Below are 17354 nucleotides of genomic sequence, written 5' to 3'. Positions count from 1 at the left end.
TCAGGTGCTATAATTATTACCTGGGCAATGAAATAATCTGTACATCAAACTCCAGTGACATAAAATTTACCTATGTAACAAACCTGCACATGTACTGCTGAATGTAAAATAAAAGATTTTAAAATATATTATAAATTACATATAATACATTGTATTTCAACATCAATAAAATAATAGATGTAAAATTTCAAAATTAAAAATAAATTACTGAAAGATATATTAATTGATTTTAATTATTTCAGTGACCACAGATTCTAAACTTTTCAAAGTATATCACAGTCTCTCTTTTTGCTATTGTTTTCTTTTTCATGGAAATAGCTTCCTGGCATTTTTTTTCTTAGTTTCTAATTTTTTAATCACTCACACACATTTCTAGGAAGTGTAGTAGCAAAAGGGCCCACAAATATCTCTTTTAGAATCTGATTGAAATAATTGAGGAGAAATTAGAAAGTAGGGCAAAAAATTTGTTGATCTCAGAATTAAGACACCCTGCCAAATAATTTATATATAAATGAATTTCTGCCAGATAGTGAGAACTTTGTATGAAAAGTGACTGAAATCAGAGTACAACCCTATTTCCTGAGACAGCACTGGTGTGTTATGTGAAGCTATATAAAGGAAGTACTGATAAATTTTTCCATCATTTATTTTCTTTTTTGTTTTTTTTATTGTTTTTCAAATTGACAAATGCCATATATTTATGGTATATGACACAATGTTTTGAAATATCTATACATCATGAAAGAGCTAAATATAGCTAATTAATACATTACCTCACATCATTATCATTTTGTTTTAGTAGAAACACTTAAAATCTACTCTTACTAATTTTGAAGTATGTAATAGATTGTTCTTAACTGTAGTCACTATGCTGTACAATAGGTCTTTAAGATTATTCCTCTAAGATTTTTTATCCGTTGACCAACATCTCCTCAATCATTATGCAATACCCAGTGCCTAGTAGCCACTATTCTACTCTCTGCTTCTATGAGTTCATTTTTTTTCGGGTTCCACAGATAGTTGAGATCATCCTGTATTTGTCTTTCGTGACTGGCTTACCTCACTTAACATAATGTAATCCCAGTTCATCCATGTTGTTATGAATGAACAAGACTTTCTTCTTTTTAAGGCTGAATATTAATCCAATGTTTCTATATATCACATTTCATTTGTCCTCTGGATATATATCCAGAAATAGTATTGCTGAATCATATGTTACTTCTATTTTTTTATTTTTAATGAATCTCTATATTAATTTCTATAATGGCTATACTAATTTGTATCATCACAAACATACAAGAGTTCCCTCTTCTCCATTTTCTCACCAACACTTGTTATCTCTTCTTTTTTTTGATAATAACCATTCTGACAGGTGTGAAGTGATACCTATTGTGGTATAACTTGCATTATCCTGATGATTAGTAATAATTTTTATATATCTGTTGTCCACATGTATAATTTTCTTGTAAAATCTCTATTCAACTCATTTTCCCAGTTTAATTTGGATATTCATTGTTGCTATTTTGGCTATTGAGTTGAGATCAACATATATATATATATATATATATATATATATATATATATATATATATACACACACATACACACACGTGTGTGTGTGTGTGTGTGTATGTATATATGTATATATATATTTGGATATTAACCCCTGATATGGTTTTGTTTTGTCCCCACCCAAATCTCATCTTGAATACCTACTGTGGAAGGGACCCAATGGGAGGTGATTGAATCATGCAGGCAATGCAGGCAGGTCTTTCCTGTGCTGCTCTCATGATAGTGAGTAAGTATCACAAGATCTGATGGTTTTAAAAATGAGAGTTTTCCTGCACAAGCTCTTTCTCTTTACCTGCCATCCTCCATGTAAGATGTGACTTGCTCCTCCTTGCCTTCTGCAATGATTGTGAGGCCTCCCCAGCCATGTGGAACTGTGAGTTCATTAAACCTCTTTTTCTTCTCAACCTCAGATATGTCTTTATCAGCATCATGAAAATGATTGATACAGTAAATTGGTACCAGTAGAGTGGAGCATTGCTGAAAAAATATCCAAAATGTGAAAACAATTTTGGAACCAGGTAACAGGCACAGGTTGGAATAGTTTGGAGGGCTCAGAAAAAGACAGGAAGATGTGGGAAAGTTTGAAACTTCCTAGAGACTTGTTGGATGGCTTTTACAAAAATGCTGATAGTGTTATGAACAATAAAATCCAGGCTGAGGTGGTCTCAGATGGAGATGAGGAACTTGGGAACTGGAGCAAAGATGACTCTTGTTATGTTTTAGCAAAGAAGCTGGTGGCATTCTTCCCATACCCTAGAGATTTGTGAAACTTTGAACTTGAGAGAGATGATTTAGTGTATCTGGTGGAAGAAATTTCTAAGCAGCAAAGCATTCAAGAAGTGACTCAGGTTCTGTTAAAGATATTCAGTTATAAAAGGGAAACAAAGCATAAAAGTTTGGAAAATTACCAGCATGACAATGCAATAGATAATAAAATCCCATTTTCTGAGGAGAATTTTAAGCTGGCTATAGATATGTACGTAAGTAACAAGGAGCTGAACATTAATTCCAAAGACAATGGGGAAAATATCTCCAGGGCATGTCACAGACCTTTGCAAAAGCCCCTCCTATCACAGGCCCAAAGGTTTAGTGGGAAAAAATAGTTTCGTGGGCCAGGGTCAGGGTCTCTCTGCTGTGTGCAGTCTAGGGACTTGGTATTCTATGTCCCAGATGCTCCAGGTATGACTAAAAGGGTCCAAGGCACAGCTCTAGCTGTTACTTCAGAGGGTGAAGGCCCCAAGCCTTGGCAATTTCCACTTGGTGTTGAGCCTGCAGGTGCACGGAAGTCAAGAAATGAGATTTGAGAATCTTCGCTTAGATTTCAGAAAATGAAAGGAAACACCTGGATGCCCAGGTAGAAGTTTGCTTCAGGGGTGGGGTCCTCATGGAGACTCTCTGCCAAGGCATTGCAGAAGGGAAATGTAGGGTGCAACCCACACACAGAGTCCCTACTGGGGTACTGCCTAGGGTAGCTGTGAGAAGAGGGCCACTGTCCTTCAGACCCCAGAATGGTAGATCCACTTATAGCTCATACCATGTGCTTGGAAAAGCTGCAGACACTCAATGCCAGCCTGTGAAAGCAACTTGGAGGGGGCCTATAACCTGCAAAGCTACAGGGGTGGAACTGCCCATGGCCATGGGGGCCCACCTCTTGCATCAGTGTGACCTGGATGTGAGACACAGAGTCAAAGGAGACCATTTTGGAGCTTTTAAGATTTGACTGCTGCACTGGATTTTGGACTTGCATGGGGCCTGTAGCCCCTTTGTTTAGGCCAATTTCTCCCATTTGGAATGCCTGTATTTACCCAATGCCTGTACCCACATTGTATCTAGGAAGTAACTAACTTGCTTTTGATTTTACAAGTTCACAGGCAGAAAATACTTGCTTTGTCTTGGATAAGACTTTGGACTATAGACTTTTGAGTTAATGCTGAAATAAGGCACGACTGCTTTTGAAATGTGAGGCCATGAAATTAGGGAGGGGGTCAAGGGTGGAATGATATGTGTCCCCACCCAAATCTAATCTTGAATTACCATGTGTTGTGGAAGGGACCCAGTGGGAGGTGATTAAATCATGGGGTCAGGCTTTTTTCTATGCTATTCTCTTGATAGTGAATAAGTCTCATAAGACCTGATGGTTTTAAAAACAGGAGCTTCCCTGCACAAGCTCTCTCTCTTTGCCTGCCACCATCTATATAAGACATGACTTGCTCCTCCTTGCCTTCCACCATGATAGTGAGGCCTCACCAGACATGTGAAACTGTGCGTCCATTAAACCTCTTTTTCTTCCCAATCTCAGGTATGTCTTTATCAGTAGCATAACAATGGACTAATAGGACCCCTTATCAGATGTAAGCTTTGTGAATATTTTCTCCTATTTCATAGGTTGCCTCTCTGCTTTGTTGAATTACTTTTTTTGTTTGCTGTGTAGAAGCTATGTAAGTTTAATAAAATCCCATTTGTCTATTTTTGCTTTGGTTGCCTGTGCTTTGGGATCATGTCCAGAAAATCATTGCCTAGACCAATATCACGCAGCTTTTCTTCTATGTTTTCTTCTAGTAGTTTTACAGTTTCAGATCTTATGTTTAAGTCTTTAATTCATTTTGAATTGATTTTTATACATGAAGTGAGACAAGTATCTAATTTCATTCTTCTGCATGTAGATATCCAATTTTCTTAACATCACTTATTGAAGAGACTGGAGATTGTCCTTTTCCCATTGTGTATTCTTTGCACTTTTATCAACAATCAATTGACTATATGTGGGTGGATTTGTTTCTGGATCTCTAATACATCTTAATTTAAAGTGGTGGAAGATGAAAATGAAGGCATTTGAATGCCTTTTGTGTTATCAAATTTGCTATACTCATATTTTCTTTCTTGACTTTGAAAGATCCATAGGATTTAAGAGGAGGAATGCTCCTCATTTCTGTCTCTTACATTGTCTGTGTTTCCCTTAGTTTTCTACAAAGTTCAAAGAAGGTGCTCTCTAAAGTGTTCTCTGTTCTGGAGCATGCTATCAAAATATCCTATCTCCTTGTCTTGTCTTCCTTCTGCATGCTTTGTATATTTCCTTTTTCTTTGACAGAAATTATATAAGCCCCACATTTAATGTTTTTTTTTTCTTCTGTTTATTCATGTTTGAATAGATTCAATCTCTGTAGGCATGCTGAGTGCCAAGACTTAGTATTAAAGGAATCTTCTTGAGAAAATAGTGGCCTCTAGCTGCGGTGCTATATTAAATGTAGAAATTATAGCAGACTCTTTGTCAGAAACTACTCGAACCAAGAAGTAAAAGGAGTGGCATTCTTAAAGTGCTGAAAGTAAACAAAACAAAACATTCTGTGAACTTGGGATTCTATGAGCAGAGAAAATATTTTTCAAAATGAAGGAGAAATAAAGCCTTCTCTAGGCAAACAAAAATCAAGAATTATTAACTGCAAAACACCTCTAAAAACGTTTAAACAAAAGTTTTTAGACAAAAGCAATGACACCACACAGAAAAATTAAGCATAGTAAGTTCTCATTTAACATCTTGAATAAGTTCTTGGAAACCAAGACCTTAAGCAAAATGATGGATGGTAGGGCCTAGAATAATGCCATTTAGTTCAATGATATTTCTTTATTATGTTAATGAGAAAAACATGGTTTTGTTATGCATTGTTTTACTTAAAGTTGTAGTTTCCAAGAATCTATTGATGATGTGAAGTGAGAATTACAGTATATATAAAGAAATGAAGATCTCTGGAAATGGCCAAAATAAAGGTAATTATAATAGGAATTTTTTTTATTATTTTGGTTACTCTAAAAAAATTATATTCCTATGACAAAATTAGTAGTAATACAGTTTGTATTTGCAGCATAGGTATAGGTAAAATGTGTAACAACAATAGAATAAAGTCAGGAGAGAGGGACGGGGGATTTTTCTCCAGGAGAGTAGGTAAAGTTTTTACTTTTCACCAGCAGTGTTCTGATATTTAATACTTGTTTTAGAACTAGATAATGGGAATTCATTCAGAATTTTGAAAGGAGTGAAGGAACTGGAATGTTTGGCCTTATAAATGCCATCAAATGTATTATATTGGGAGTATTTTTCTCTCACCACAAAACTACAGTCATTCACTTTGGAAAGCAAGCAAGCAGACAAACAAATTAAGTTAATTATTGACGATTGTGGTAAATAATGCTAAATTTTAGAAATGATAGTAAATTATCCTAGAGGTTATTTAAATTTAGGCTTATCATCACGACTTCAAATTTTTTATCATGTCCCATGTCTTCTTAGTGATTTGACAAAATTCTCCAGAAGAAATAAAGCAGCAAAATTTTACCAGGGAAGCATCAAAAACTATTACAAAATATAATGAAATTAGTCCCTAAAAAAGTCAGATATAATTTGTCTAAAACAGAACACCACAAGCAGAGGGGAAAAAAAAGGAGAACTGCAAAGCTTCGAAAGACATGAGTAATTATAGTGAATTCTACATATCATTAAAATGATCTGTCAACTCTATCAGTTCAAGGCACACTAAATTTGGAATGAAACTGACAAAATTTGCTTGATTAGCTATACTACTACAGGTCTATCCCTTAGTATGTCATTAATTGAACAAATGAATCTCAAATGAATGACCAATTCAGCACTGGCCATTGACAGTGAAGCTTGAGAGAGGATGCCAGGGCCATACTGAGCAGTAGCTTAAGGCAAAAGAAAAACTCAGTGGCACTGATGTGCCTTTATTTAAAACTGTGATGTTTTATTCATTATGACTAAGTTAATTTTCATTTTTACAAATATTGCACTATATATTTTTATCTAGATTACTGAGTTTTTTAGCACCTCCTTAAATTTTGTGTTCAAGACATGTTCCTCACTGATCTCACCCTAGTCCTGGCCATAAAGAATGATACCCAGAGTACTTCTACTGCTAAAATCTTTGCTCTATGTGGTGTTCTAATTGAAAAAAAAAAAAAAGAAAAAAAGAAAACATAAGTCAATATGTGAAGAATGAGAATCTAAGTCATGTCTACTTTGTATTCAATTAATAGTATGAATCTTCACATCATGGAAGTATAGTGGTTAGAAAGCATGTGAGTTATGACCTTTATTTTATGACAAAAGAGCAGAACATTTCTTCCCATGAATAACATAAAGGAATGAGACCAATTAGCCATTTAGGGTTATGCATTTCCGTGTTCTCAGAGTACAGAGGTCATTGACTGAAAATCAGTCAGAGTCAAATTTTTAATTCTCCTCTCCATGCTACCAATGCCCTCGGGAGAAAAAAAGATGGCAGATTGCCAATCCATTAAATTTTTTATTGTCTAAGGGACATTAGAAGAGAATCCATCAGAGACTTGAGAGACACAGGCTCCAGCCAAATGAGGATAGCATGATTGAGAGAAAAATTCATGAATAAGAAGCAAAGCTCTTTTCATAGCTCTTTAACTGTGTCTGTTTTATAAAATTTAAGTTTGTCCATTTTGCATTAGAGTTGTGAGAACACATATTTGTCTCCTTTGATGAAGCCTCTGACTCATCTTTGTATCATCCACAGCACTATAATTGAGAAGTAGGTTTTCAGTAAGTATTGGATAATTAAGAATTGATTAATAAGGGAATTTCTAATTTATCATAAAATTGCAAAACATTTTAGGAAAACATTTTCACAGAAGAGTATGACATAGTACATTCTAATTGATCTCACATTAGTGTACAATTAACTTTGTCCATTAAGAAATTGATACTTTATTAGCTCTAAGTGAACCTTAAATACAATCATGTACTGCATAACATGTCAGTCAATTACAGACCGTATATGTAACATTGATCCTATGAGATTATACCATATTTTTACTGTACCTTTTCAATGTTTACACACACACACACTTAGCATTGTGCTCCTTTTACCTGCAGTATTCAGTACAATAGCATGCTGTACAGGTTCATAGCCTAGGAACAACAGGCTACATCATAGAGCCTCTGTGTATAGTAGGCTACATTAAGTAGGTTTATGTAAATATACTCTATAATATTCACACAAGGATAAAATCACCTAATGATGCATTTCTCAGAATGTGTTCCTACTGTTAAGTGATGCATGACTGTATATCTAACTCACAGCTGATATCTAGAACCTATTACTGTGTGAAAGAAGTCACTCAATTACATTCTAATGTGTGATATGTTCAACTGTGCCAAGTTAGGTCAGCTTCTATATTTTGATTAAGAAGAAAACATGAGGGGACACATATCCCAGCAGAGGTTCACCATCTTAAATATTTTTTAAAAAGTAAATGCTGGAGAAAGTGAGGAGAAATAAAGGGAGGTAAGAATTAGTCAATTTGAGAAATTCCAGGACAAACGTACTTGAAAGTGTGAAGGACATTATTACTTAATAACATCATTTGGTAGGGCTGCCTGAGAAATTGGAAACAGGCTTCTGAACAGTTCAAGTTTTAGGGAGGGAGTTATCACTCATTAAGTCATGAATAAAAGGATATGTTTAACACAGAATTTTTCATCAGTAAAAACCTCCAATTACAATGGACAAATATATTCTGTAACAAAGTTTGTCAATGATATAACTGTTGAGCCCTACATATTGTCAAACTCATTTCATCAGTGGCAAAATTTTAATGGACTTTCATAATGTTAATTTTTATTCGTTTCTTATCCTTTTCTGTTTATTATTTGCTTGTTTTTATATCTCAAAATTATTTTCTTTGCCACATAGTTTGTGCCTTAAAGTTACTTTGCTAATTTATTTTTCTACAGTTACATCCTAGTTAACCACATTGGATTCTATTCTTTGTTTATATTTTTACAACATAAATTTAATTCTAGTTTCTCTCACCGGATCAAAAATATTCTCCTTTTAACTAAAGTATTATTTCTGTGAATATTTAAATTCTAATCCCTTAGGGCTCCTCTTACGTTACTCAAATAAACATTTGCCACATTCAAAAATTAACTAACTATATTCTTTTCACAGAGTTGAACAGCGTTACAAATAATTTAAAAATACTTGTTTCTAATTTGGCTCTTATTAAGAATTTAAATACTTTAACCTATTTGGCATAAATGATAATTTTCACATTGAAATTTGCTAACACGAAAAATCAAAACATACAGATGTCTTTTGTTGGGCATGTGATAACCTTTTCTAGTTTGAGAGTCCCACTTGTTAACCATCTAGGACTGATATACCAGAATATGGTATAATATTTTGACAAAGATTTTACCTTATGCATTTGAGTCATTTTCTCTCGTTTTCTCATTTCCTTGGGTGTTCATGTATGTGTGTGTGTAATAGTGTGACAATGATTGAGACTGCTTTAGTATATGGAATTACATATTGCTTTCTGTGAAAACAGAAATTGTGTCCTCTGTCTCTACTACCCAAAAATTTTCAAGAGAAAATAGAAATTTTATCATCTTGACATTTAATATTAACAAACTTGGTTTATTTAAAGCAAACATAATTGAGCAGCATATTTTAGTCTTGGCACACGGCAGATGGTTAAGAGTTGTGCAGGGAATGAATAACCTATTCTCCAACATGGCTGGCCTTCCGTGCAGTGCTGATGATGTGTGTGCCATATTTTAAGCATGTATGCTGCTTTTTCCATCCATGCTCATGCTGGCAGTACCTTTCAGTGAACCAGCAAATACAGTCACATGTTAAGCAGAGCCGTTTATTAGAAGGCACTATGTGAGCAAAGTGCCAAAAAAGTAGTAGCCGCTGACAGGGAAGGCAAAGACTGTCTATTTCCCCAAGTCTCCCTTCACCAGTTGTTAGGAATTTCTGGTCCTTAGTCTCTCTATCTGCAAACTGTGACTGCTGGACTGGATCTCTGGTGTTAAGCTGTGTCTTGTGACACCTTCAAAGTGAGTGAAGGCACCTTAAGGGCTACCTAGCATGAGAGAAAGCCTCTGGAAATCAAACCCTAGACATTCCTTGGGCAGATCAATTTGATGTTATCTCTTTGGTATTATCTACTGTGGATGTTGGGACTTCATATATAATTTTATTTTCAACAAGGCTTTGATGACTAGCACATTTGAAAACTATCTAATGTTCTTTTTCATTTTAAAAGTCAGTTTTCCTATGGATTAAACATAACATGTAAAGTATAATGAATCATATATTTTTAATTGTACCTTTCAGCTTTTATAAGGCTGTCACATTCATCACCTCACTGAATCTTGTGTTAGGACAGGTGTGATCCCTACTTTGCACCAGAGGCTCAGAGCCATCACACGATCTGTGCTGGTGACACCAGGACTAGAACCCAGACTCCTTCAGGTCCACTCCACTCTGCCATCTCTCCTCCTCTTGTGTCAGATCCCATAAGACAGCTGCTGTTTTCCATTGTAAGTTGGACTTACTTACCTAACAGAATGATTTTCACTAATTCTTGGGGGATATCTTAACTCAGTGTATATAAACTGTTCACAGAGTTTTATAAGAATTATATGAATAAATGATTTTACCCTAAACACATGTTTTTACCCTGGGTAAGTATGATGGACAGATTTTCAATTATAAAGAAAGCTCTCTATGGCCTGCACAAATCAGAGCTGAGTGATGCCCACAGGGCACTAAATGTTGTAACTAACCTTCATTTCCCCACATCTGTTAGGTTTTACCAATGGTGCCTAATAAGAGTCAGTTGTGTTTGTTCTCCAACTTGGTGTTGCCAATGTTCTTGATGTTATAATTATGCATTAATTGTGTATTATAAAAACTTATGATATATGGCTTTGAAAGATTTTTTTCGTGAAAGGTTGAATGCCTTTCACAAAAGGAGTGGGAAGGTTTGATGAAAGCAAGTCACTTAAAAATGCTGTCAGAGTAAGTACAGGTAAGGAAACCATAATAAAGAAAGGGTATGGCCCTTAAAAGTAATTATTATTTTGTTCAACCTATTTCACAATATGCTGAAAGAGCCTACTATATTGCTCAATATTTACTTTATAGATACATTCAACTTTTACCCAGGTTCAATACCAGATCCTCAAAGGATTTATAGGTAGCATTTAAGGAATGAATCAGTTACTAAGAACCAAGTCGGAATTAAAGAAGAATGTTTTCGTTAGCCTAATTACATATTTCAAAGGTCAAAAGATTACATTTAATATTGTTTATTGTTATCCCAAACCTTGTCATCATCAACTTAAGGCTTGTAAGTCATATTGACCGAACACAGACAGATAAGCAGAGCAGTTAGCTGAACTAAAGGAACTGTAAGGCTGGAAGTTAAGTACCTACCTTGCAATCATGAAAATTGGCACAAGTACAGAAAATAATTTGTGTTGTCCTAAAGTGAGATGGAAATATATTCAACTTTTACAATAATGTTTTAAGTCTGTGATGGTATTAATGTTGCATTTTCCTTGTTCAAAGGAAGATGTTTATATTTCTGAGAATTAGAGCATAAAAAGCAGCCATTAATCTGATGTTTCCTTAAATTTATAAAGGAAGAATCAAATAATGTTTATATAAGGGGCACTGAAAAATGTGTACAAAGCATTCTCGGAGCACAGATGAGAGACTTCAAGTCTTTTTGAAATGTCGGTAATGATTTTGCAGAGAAAACATTTATGTTGCATCTAAAAGAAGAAATTTACAAAGTAGAGAAGGGGTGAAAACAAAAAGGGTGATATGGAAGAGCCAAGGAAGGGCAGAGGTCTCAGAGTAGAGGGAGTACAGGAAATGATCAAGGTAAGATTGAGAAAGAGATGGGATGGACAGATGGTTTTACTAAGAAGAGTTTTTCATTGTTTCCCAAGTTCATTTTAGAGTGATTTTCATGTTCTCAGTCTAGGTATGAATGTGCAATCACCTAGCACCTACTTAAAAACTACACTCAGCTGAATGATGGGAAAATGGTGTTTCATGCTGAGATAAAGGAAAATGAAGACAACGGTCATTTCTCCATTGCTTATTCAGTGCCAGCCACAGAGTTTGACATTGTTTGTGGTTTAATTATTTAAAATCCTGTTAGGCATACTATTAATTTTTCTATTTTGAAGATAAGGTAACTGAGTCTTAAAAGTGTTATGTGACTTACTTCAAAACTTCCTAACCAATTAATGGCATAACAGAGACTTGTCCACAGAATAACTTTGGAGCTGACTCTATAAAGTAATAAGCCAGCTAGGCTATCTCTCACTGACCTTCAGAGCATGAAGCCCAGGTTGGGAGTAGGCAGAATAAGATGGTGGCACAGATTTTGCTGGAGCCCACATCAACATGAACCCAAGTTACAGTTTGTAAGTTCCCAAGAGGGGCCAAGTATAGGAAAGCAGTAGTGATTGGTTCTTCTGTAGCACACACTCCAGTTAGGGGTCTGACTGACATCCTGGATGGCTGAGGAAGACTAGCTTTACTGGACTCAGTGATAACTTGATTCAATGCATTGACCATTCAGGCTATTCCAAAGGCCCAGGTACATGAATGACTCCAGTTGCAGGTCCTGCCCTTGCCTCTCTGCTTTGAATATACAGAATTTTTGTACCCAACACAGACAAATGACACCCAATTCATCATCCCAGGTCAACTGACCGTTCTATACACAATAACTCCAGGTGCATGAAAGCTGTAGCTGCACCCCAGGGATCATCGTCGTCCTCACACCCTCCTTGACTTGATTGCTGTAAAGAGGTGCAGGCAGGTACCCTTCATAGCTCAGTGAGCAATCCCTCTCCCATCAACCCAGGCACCAAATTTCTTATGTATAAACACTACTGTACATTTCCCTAAGGATAAGTTCAGAGAGTTTTATATATTATTTGTGCCAGAGAATAAGTGAACAAACACGTGATGAGATCTAAGTTATGCCTTAGTTCAAAAATGCTGACACACGTGTGACAGGGAGATAGTAATTGTATGTATGAATTACCTCTGCTACTGAGCATTTATTTACTTAATATTTTTTAAATTATCAGAATTTCTACAAGGAGTAACATTACCCACGTGGCGTTTTTAAAACATAACACAATATGTAGATATATGAGGATTGCACATGTTCTGAATTTGTCACAGGAACAAACTTAAACTTTTAACCCTGTGTTTAGTCACAAACTATATGCTTCCCTCTCCAGCTTTATAATTGCACTCATTAATTGTATATGCAATAAAATAAATGAATCAATAATTAACAGGCATTATAATTATATTAGTAACTTTACAATAATAATGCAATAGTCTTATTTAACTTTGCTATAATAAATGCTGTTAGTTATGGGAATCTATCTGAGGTTGTCTGAAGGAGTGACTTTCTGGTTTGTATTTTAGATAGTTAAAATCTACAAAAGCAGTTATAATTCTTTATGTTTAACTTGGCCAAACAAATTATTGCAAATTTTAGGAAAGCAGATTATATTTTAAATGTTTTAAATTCCTCTTCCAAAGTGGGAAGGAGACCTGTTTAAAACGTCATAATCATGATGTCCTGAAACATAAAATGCCTTTCTGGTCATGATGTACTTATGCAAACTAGAATATAAATTCAGCTCCTGGCAGAATGTTTAATGCATTTATATTAACTGTTGTGAAATATTGTGGCAAAGGGGTTATAAAAGTGTCTTTAGTTTGGCATACATGGAGTAATTACTTTTTTGCTTTCACGATTCAGTCTAGGCCTTAGAAAATCAAAGGACAGCCTGGCTCAGGTATTGCAAAGAACTCCTATGTATAACTAACAGAAAAAAATAAGATTCCCTGAAGCCACTGTTTGACATTATTGCAGTACCAGCTTGATTTTTATAGGAACAATGAAAGGGATTTGCATAAAGAGCACATGATGGACTTAAGATTCCTTAGCAGACATTAAGAGTAAATTAATTTGAGAAACATGGATCAGAGGTGGAAATAATTAGATATTGTCATGCTCTATCTACTCCTGATTGTTAGTCTTGCACTTCAGTTTTGACTTATAGTAATAAGATGCATGCCTGTAGTTTTCTCTTTGAAATCTGAAAGGCCTTTCAGTATTTGGAACAGAACCCTTAACATGTAGGGCTTACATTATATCTTTTTTTTTATAGTACTTTGGGCTCTGAGGTACATGCACACATTGTTGCCTAGGTACATACATGCCATGGTGGTTTGCTGTCTTCATACCCCCTACTCCATCACCTACATCAGGCATTTCTCCCATTTCTCCTGGTGTTATCCCTGCCCCTCCTCCCTGCTTCCCCACTCTGTCCCTATCCTCTCTTCCCCTCCACCTCAACACCTAGCCCATTGAGTGTTGTTCCCTTCCCTGTGCCCAAGTGTTCTCATTGTTCAGCACCTGCCTATGAATGAAAACATGCAGTGTTTTGTTTTTTGTTCTTGTGTCAGTTGGCTGAGAATGATGGTTTCTAAATTCATCCATGTCTCTACAAAGGACAAGAACTCTTCATTTTCTTCTGGGATAACTATTAGGCCTTACCTTTAGTAAAAAGAAACAAATATAACTTTCATGACTAGAAAGTTTACTCCACATCACTAAAGAAAGAAAAGTTATTATTATTTTTTTATATGGTGATCTCTGTCTTCTTTTAAAATGTATTTTTGCCTCTCATTTATTATAGTTTTTTTTTCCCTTTAGGTGATGAGCAGTTTTTAAAAATTATAAATTATTTTTTGTTATATACAATTTAATTTCAGTCCCTCATTAAGGATTTTTTACATTTCCAGTGCCTCATTAAGGATTTTTTACATTTCCAGTGATTTGTTCTCTGTCAATAGTTCCTGTCCAAGTACAAAATGGTTTAGCCGAGTTTCATCAACAAATCTTCTTATGTAAACTCATCAAGTACACCTTAGTTTTATGTCAAACTATGTTTCATGAAGACTTTTTTTCCAAAAAAAAGAAAAAGTGTGTTAATGAAGAAATACATCAAGTAAGTAGAAAAGACGCATACACTCAAATACATTGCCAGAGGGAGAATACATGGAAAGAGAAAAAACAATTGCATTATTACACGACATATATTTCTTTTATCATATTTTGCCTTTCAAAAGGCCTGAATGAGCTGGAAAGCAGAAGGCAATCATTTATCTCATCACCTCCTCATGGAAATGTGTAAAAAGCATTGAGGCCTACAAGGCTTATGCTGCTTTCCCTAAAACACTGCTACTAGCTAATAGAGACAGGCTTAAAATTCAAGTCACCTGACCCTACTAATGTGTTATTTAATATTCTCTGAGTCTGGGCTAGAATGAGATCTAGGGATCATTCACATAAAGCAATACATCAAGTCATAGAAGAGGATGAAATGTCTCAGTATAACAATAAGAAGCGAGAAAAAAAAAGTCTCAAGATGAAATCCTAGATTGCATCAACATTTAAAACACAGGGAAAGGTAGACACACTAGTGAAGAGAGCTGATTAAATGATCAGGGAGTCTACAGGAAAGCCAAGACAAAAGAGAATCATGGAAGCCAAGGAAGAAGGAATTTTGAAAACAGAGTGTACAGCATTCACAAATGATTCAGAGGTCGGGTTTTCTTCTTGAAACTCTTCTTTTCTGTGATACATTCTCCTGGGATTTGTTTGTTTTTTTTTCTATGTCTCTAGTAAATTATTCAGCCTCCTTTGCTGGCTCATTTTTTCCCTGATGAGCCTGTAATGTTTAGAATAGCTGAGGTCTTTCTTTTTTTCCAAATTTTATTTTAGATACAGTGGGTATATGTGCAGGTTTGTTACATGGGAATATTGCATGGTGCTGAAGTTTGGAATATGTATCCCCTTACCCAACTGGTGAGCATAGTACGTAATAAGTAGCTTTTTAACATAGTTTCCACCCATCCTCTTGCAGTTCACAATGCCTATTCTTACACCTATGTCCATGTGTGCTCAACATTTAGCAACTGCTTATAAATGAGAACATGCAGTATTTGGTTTTCAAACAATTAAATAAGGAAAGACTGTGATTTTTTTGAAAAGTTTAGAATATGTGGTCATTGAAATAATTAAATTAATATACCATTTTGTGTTTTGACTTTAATTTTAAAATTTTACATATTTATGTTCTTAGTGTTGAAATCCAATATATATAACTTGTGGTATACTTTAAAAAATTTTTATTTTACATTCAGGGGTACATGTGCAGGTTTGTTATATGGGTAAATTTTGTGTCACTGGAGTCTGATGTACAGATTATTTCACTGCCCTGGTAATAAGCAAAGTACCTGAGCGCACCTACATTGATAAGCTCTAGTGTCAGTTGTTCTCGTCTTTGTGTCCCCATATTCCCTCAGTGTGTAGCTCCCACTTATCAGTGAGAACATACGATATTTGGTTTTCAGTTCCTGCCTTAGTTTGTTTAGGATTATGGCCTCCCGCTCTTTTTATGGCTGTGTAATATTCTATGGTGTATATATATCACATTTTCTTTTTTTTTTCAGATGGAGTTTCACTCTTGTTACCCAGGCTGGAGTGCAATGGCGGGATCTCGGCTCACCGCAACCTCCGCCTCCTGGGTTCAAGCAATTCTCCTGCCTCAGCCTCCTGAGTAGCTGGGATTACAGGCACGCGCCACCATGCCCAGCTAATGTTTTGTATTTTTAGTAGAGACGGGGTTTCACCATGTTGACCAGGATGGTCTCCATCTCTTGACCTCGTGATCCACCCGCCTCGGCCTCCCAAAGTGCTGGGATTACAGGCTTGAGCCACTGCGCCCGGCCCCACATTTTCTTTATTCAATCCACTGTTAATGGGCATCTAGGTTGATTCCATGTGTTTGGTATGGTGAATAATACAATGATGAACATGTGAGTATGTGTGTCTTCTTGGTAGACGGATTTATTTTACTTTGGGTATATACCCAGTAATAGGATTACGGGGTTGAATGGTAGCTCTATTTGAAGTTCTTTGAGAAATCTCTAGACTGCTTTCACAGTGGCTGGACTAATTTACACACTGGCAAGGGTTAAGTCTTGTACTACCCATTCTTTTCCATCTATAGCCCCTAAATGACCTGAGTTCAAACTCATGTCCTTAAATAGCCTCCACATGTTAATGACTGCCAAATCTACATCTCCAGCTCTGCTTTTTCTTTGAAAGTTCTGACTTTCGTATACAAAATACTTCTTGATAGCTACATATAAGAGTAACTATTGCTTTTTATCTACATATAAGAGTAATTCTTGCTTTTTACCCCCAAACCTGCTCCTCCTCAAGCCTTCCCCATTTCAGTAAATCATATCAGATGCAGTCTATTTTGACACTAAAAATTCAAGTGTTTCCCATGATTACTCTTAGTGTCTTCAGTACTGCACTTAATCTAATTCTACTTAAAAACCACACCTTAAATGTCTTCCACTCCTCCTTTTTCTCCCTCAGTAGCTTAATCCTAATATCTTCTATCTAGACTCCTGCAATAATTTCTTGATTTTTCTTTCCATTTTTGATCTTCTATAATCTACTCTACAAAGAGAAGAGGATCTGACATAAGTTTCCTCCCTATTGAAAGCCCTTCAGTATTTCTATCTCAATTAAAATTAAACCCTTAATTGTGTTTTGTACAACACAACCTTACCCTCCAGGATTTAGTCTCTAACTAATACTCCAGTGTCATCGTGCACTATCTTCTTGTCAGTTTTCTCACAGTGTCACTGACTTTTTATATTTGATTTTTCTTTAAATATTGTACAAGTCAAATCCCATTTCAGGGCCTTTGAGTCGGCCGTTCTTTGACCTAGAAACCTTTCCCTTAGATCCTTGTATGGGTGGTAATTTCATGTCACTCATATCTATCTTCCTGTATTTGCCACCTCCTGAGA

This window comes from Saimiri boliviensis, chromosome 4 (assembly GCF_048565385.1).
Source record: "Saimiri boliviensis isolate mSaiBol1 chromosome 4, mSaiBol1.pri, whole genome shotgun sequence".
NCBI classification, from domain to species: Eukaryota; Metazoa; Chordata; class Mammalia; order Primates; family Cebidae; genus Saimiri; species Saimiri boliviensis.
Note: the sequence above shows the minus strand (reverse complement) of the source record.